The sequence below is a fragment of the Diadema setosum genome, chromosome 16 (genome assembly GCF_964275005.1).
Source record: "Diadema setosum chromosome 16, eeDiaSeto1, whole genome shotgun sequence".
Lineage (NCBI taxonomy): Eukaryota > Metazoa > Echinodermata > Echinoidea > Diadematoida > Diadematidae > Diadema > Diadema setosum.
In genome coordinates, this window is record NC_092700.1 from 5,013,231 (window position 1) to 5,019,230 (window position 6,000).

Consider the following 6,000-nt stretch of genomic DNA (forward strand, 5'->3'; position numbering starts at 1 on the left):
CCAGCTTCCGGATTTCTTGAGCTGACAAGCAACCCCCCTCCCCCCCCCCCCAAAAAAAAAGGTTTCCCCACTGCAATCCTTTTTTGTTTTGTTTTGTTTTGTTTTGTTTTTTGCTGTTTCTCGTGCCACTTCCGGGTTTCATCCAAAAGAAAGATCCATAGAAAATATCCAAGGAATGGAATTCCAAGAATGAGATTTGTATTTCCACCATTTCGGCAACAGAGCTTCCATCCAAGTAATGAGGAAACTCCAGTTTTTAAGTCCAGAAAGTTCAGCAAAAGCCAGGATTGAAATGCCGTAAACTTGCGAGGACAAAATCGGCGAAGAAGCTTGACCACGCAATAGCTAAGGGGCTGGGCAGACGCGAGTGCGAAGAATTCGAGAGGATGCGAGGTGAGTTTTTTGATGACGTACTCATCATTGCTCGTAAATATTGCGCTCGATTCGGAGCCAAGAAGTCGATCGCAGTCACAGGGTTCGACCAGGGAGGTGGCCTGGCTGGTTCGACTAATAACTCGTACCAGACTTGGCGAGATTCAATTGGAACGATGTTGACATCATGTCAATATAATAGGGAAAAATATCCCATTCTCCGACGTCGACGTTTAGGTGAGATCGACGAGACCGATGGAGGTATAGCCTCTAGAGACGAATTAAATTGGGAAAGTCCGATCTGCTGCGTCGATATAGCAATCATGATACGTGCATCTCCTCATCAGAAAAGAAGTTCAGTTTAGCCGCTGCAGACGAGCTATGTGTGCCATGATCAGTAGGGATACGGTGCCTTGAAAAGGGGGTGACATACTTTTATAGTATTGGTTGAGGTGATGATTGACCCATTCAGCTTTAACTTATTGCGAGAAACTTGAAAATGACTTTATGAAATGATGAAAAAACGTACATATTGTAAGAGGCATTCAAAGTTTATTTGATGACCGCGGTGGATGAATTCAAAAGGCTAAGCAGAGCAAAACAATTAGCGATCCTGAGAAAAAGTGGGCCCATAAAAAATGATGAGGGGAAATCAGCTGAACGAGTTGATCTCGAAGTGCAATGATGGCCGACAAGTCAGTGGCAACTTTGAACACTGTCACTTCCGAGGTTTTATGTTTTTGTATTGATTGAATTGAATTAAACTGAATTGAATAAAATTAGATTAGATTAAATCAAATTAAATTAAAAAGTGTTCACCTGGCAGTTCGTGGTGTTATTCGACACTGTAGCTGGTGATATTTTTGACACTGCGCTAGAGTTAATTCATTAATGACACCGCATGGCGTTGATTTGATATTGGTGGTGTTAATTTCAATGGTATAACACCCGTCCAGCTTCAATAGGAGACCACACCAACTGGTGTTACTGTGGTGTAAATGTATTTACACATTTTTTTCAAAAATCAAGTACTTTATCGGAAAATTCTTCATCGTCTTGTTGAAGTTCAGAATTAACAAGAAATTCAGTAAAAGAAACTATCAAAAAAAAAAAAACACAAAACAAACAAACAAACAAACAATTCTATATTTTGAAATGACACCCGGAGGTGTTAATCTAACACCATGAATGAGCACCGGAAATTTAACACCAGCTCGGTGTTTCATATTTAACACCGGACTTTTTGCAGTGTTGATATCACGCGAATCGACAACACAATGCTATACGATCTGTGAGTAAATGACAGAATCAGAGCATTCGGTCCGAATGAAAAAAAAAAATGATAAAAAAAGCGTGAAATATGATGGAACCAATTTAGAGCAAGTACGGAGGTTCCTCATGTTGAATGCGCATCATATTTCATGGGTATTAATGGAAGGCAGAATTAGCAATGAGAATAAAGATGCTAAATCTTTGCTCATAAATGTATGCTTTGAACAACAAAAACGGAAAGGAGAAAGAAAAGTAACTGTATCATGTTCGCTTATCATAGTTCGCTTAATCTTTGGACTCTTATGAGTGTAAAGAAAAGGAATAGGCCTATAGCTACTGGACCAAATATTTTCAGTATGTATCTTCCTATCTGCTTGGACGCCTAAGCATGAAAGACATTACAGCGGGTGAAAGAAATTCACATGACCCGGAGGTCGGTGCGAGGAGCCGCGGCGGTGAGTCGGCGACGATATACTGATGAGGAGCAGCGGTCTTTACCAAACTCACAGCGAGAAGAAAGTAAACGATGCAAAATAGTCTCTGCGATAGGACTTTCTTTTTCTGACTCATGCCTGGCTTTACTAGTAAGTGTCAGACAGCAACTGGTTTATTTCCACGTCAGGTTGTTTCTGCTATATGTATAATAACACTTGAAAGGGCTATTCACCCTTGGGAGGCGTGGAGCGCGAGGTCGGTGGCAGTGTTTTAGGTGATTCATCATGGCCAGTGATGATGCTTTGGGCCAAAAATCAGAGGGGGAAAAGGACCGTGACATAGAATGGTCTATTATACGTCTGCTGTGGTGATTTGCAGTATAGTATAGAGTATGCAATCTTGCAGTGCACAGCACAGGGATACAGGCTTTGAATACAGCATAATAACAAACTGTACAAAACACAATATCAGGCACCCTGAAAACAGTCTTACTGTGAGATACAAACTTTCGTCAGCAAAATGCAAGAGCCGAGTCGAGTGCGCCGAGCCCTTCTACAGAATTCAGAATCAACTTTTGAGGGGCAGTATATATCATCATCATAACCAACACATATAACGCTATAGCTGCTACTGATATACCTGTAACCGCTTGGAAATATTACTTTTATGTAAACATGAGAACAACAAAAGACTGATTCCACATACCGTGCGTTCACTGCCTGAATGCCAAGCACAAAGTTATCTGTCCTCGCCGTTTCAGTCACAGCAACAGCGTCATTCCATCTGTACAAGACCGAGTAGATCGTGTGCACTGTGCGGTAAAATGTGAGAGAGGGATGTGAATGTGGTGATGTCGGAGCTGAATCGTGCATGGCTCTTGGACAACGTCGATGACGTCATGATTTTCTCCGAAGTCTATACAACTAGAAGTAACAACGCTCAAAGTGAATTTCGCAGAAATACACTAAGAAAAAAAAAGTCATGGCTGTCGGTCAGTATGTCCAAGGATAAAGGTTAGTCTCAGGTGCTAAGTCCCGAAAGATGACGTTATTTTTTGACGTGCAGCTGCGCTCGATGAAGTGGTGATGGCCAGTCTATATCAATTATACTACCCCCCCCCATGGCTGCCGCAGTGATTGTATTAATTATTGGCTATTCATACAATAATAATTTTTTTTTATTTATTTATGTTAAAAATAATGTTTTTCTTCTCACAATCAGAGCATAAAAACCATATTAGAGCTCATAATGTCGACATATCCGTACGCCGGGAGATAATTACTATACAAATATGTACGTTTACGTATAAGGGAAGACTATGATAGTAGGGCCTATACATGCATACGAGCATAACTGTTGAGGAGAGAATGTTTTACGACTATGTCCTTGGGATTTTATGAATGACCCTCTGTATACCATCGATCAACACGATGAAATGTGGTGATCAAGTGTTTGGCCATGCAGTGGACCTCACCTCCCTGCATGGTATTATGGAGAGCGCATGGTCAGTGGGGATTATCCACTTTCCAAATAAACCATGCACTGCATCACGAGGCGTTTCGGGGCAGGAGTGGTCATTAACCCTTGACCCCCAGCTCACACGGACACGCGTGCACACACACGCACAGACAGACGCACACTATATGGTTCTGCGACCCCTGCAGTCATAATCTTGAAAAAAAAAATCGATGATCATAAAAGCGCAAATGATTTCTGAGAAGGCACTTGAACTACGCAAGTTCTTATATTTTTCAGTATAGCCCGATAGGCCTGATTACAAAAAATGCAGAGAGAGAGAGAGAGGGAGAGGGAGAGAGAGGGAGGGAGGGGGAGAGAGAGAGTGATAGAAAGAGAGAATTAATACAAAATTGATCAATGGATTGATAAAGAAAGAAATAAACCAATAAACAATAAATGAGTACACATACAGAATGAATGAATGAATGAATGAATGAATGAATAAATAAATGGATGAATGGATGAATAAATAAATAAATAAATAAACAAATAAATATATAAACGAACGAATGAATAAATGGATAAATGGATGAATGGATGAATGGATGAATGGATGAATGGATGAATGGATGAATAAATAAATAAATAAATAAATAAATAAATAAATAAATAAATAAATAAATAAATGAATTAATTAATTAATTGATTAACGAATAAATGAATGAATAAATGGATGAATGGATGAATTAATTGATTAGTGAAGGCCGCTCAAAAAATGTTTCAAATTAGAGGATGAGGCAATAGTAAGCAAGCAACCAAAAGAGTGTTTTGGGTATAACAAGTTTCTCGTACGATAGATGGTTCTGTATAGAATCCCCAAGGACACTTACCACCTGCTTATTTGATGTTTGATTTTCAGTTGATTCATTAACTGATGTCCTGGATTTGATGATCATGGAAGATTGAATATTCATTTTTGATGCGTCGTCACGAAAGCCACGTATCAATAGATAATAAATTGGGAAAACAAGTTTTCGGTTATCAATTGACAGATATATAATATATCGCTCATCAGAAGCTAAGCTTATCATTATTAATTCATCCTGCTTCTAAAGGAAACATTGATGTATTGAATATTAGACAAAAATATTACTGATATTACTGTAAAGTTTATTATTACCGAAGTCGTCTTTACGTGCACTAGTCTTTTATAATCTCCGCTTTTACACGGATAACCTGATGGTGCACCAAACAATGTTGTTCATTTATTCATTCATCTATTTACACTTTTTTTTTTAATTCATACTCTCATTCGATCATCACAGCGTGACAGTAATTCCATCAGTATTAATTGGAAATTAGCGACAACATTGGTCGAGCATCATAACTATACAACACCGTATTTTCTGATGATTTTTTTTTTCTTGTAAGGTTCAGGATCTTATTATAATATCAGCCTCAGGGTTCATGGCTGCTCGACTGTATATCCCTCAGGCCCTTTTGTGGGGGGGGGGGGGGTTCTTGGGACTTAGCAATTGAGTTCTGAAATGATCAAATATCATTTCGATTTGCAGAAGGCCTGCGCTTCTCTTGGCTTCCTTTCAAACCAAATCATCTCTGTCAAAAGATATCTTGTTCACTTAACACAGCTAGGTTACCAACTTGAGGATTGGCGTTTGGTTAGATCTCTACTTTTATGTTGTCTTCTTTTTTATTTCAGCTGGATCAAAACTACGCGTATTTTGGGGGATTTTTCATGGAACCTTTCAAATTCACTAACTTATGTTAGTGATGGCCTTGCATGTCTTGATAGTGAATTATTTCCTTTAGGGAAACCGACGAGATAGAAAAACAAACAAACAAACCAACAAAAAACTGTAGCTACACAGACTAACACAACCATGGTCCAACATTTAAAGAATCTTAAATAATGTTTTGTTTAAAAAATAATTTATAATAATAGTACCAGTTGGTGGTGCATAGTATCTTGGCGCACACTCCTTTACGACCCAAAAGGGTTTGTGCCTGCAGTGCGCTGAATGAGGGATGCACTTCGATCTACAAAAGCTCAGAAGAAGAAGAGGGAGAGGGAGGGGGTGGGGTGGGGAGGGCGGTGATCATGTTACTCAAGGTTGACTGTATATCCCGATCGACGTTCAATTCAAGCCAATCAAAATCCTTCTGACTATAAACTCGTTGTGATGATTGTTTTTCACTCCAAACCAACACTTATCAAGAAACCCCCCCCCCAAAAAAAAAAAAGAGACATAGAAAGAAAGAAATCACAATCTACCCTACTTGCCTCATAGTCATCTTATAGAATGCTTTGAGACGGAAGAGAGGGGGAGCTACCACAGTCTACGAGGATAGTACCTCCTTGGTCTACCAGCACGAACGATCGAGCATCCCACGATAGAGGGCAAAGGTCATCCGGCCGGCACGATCCGATGATATCGAGGAACT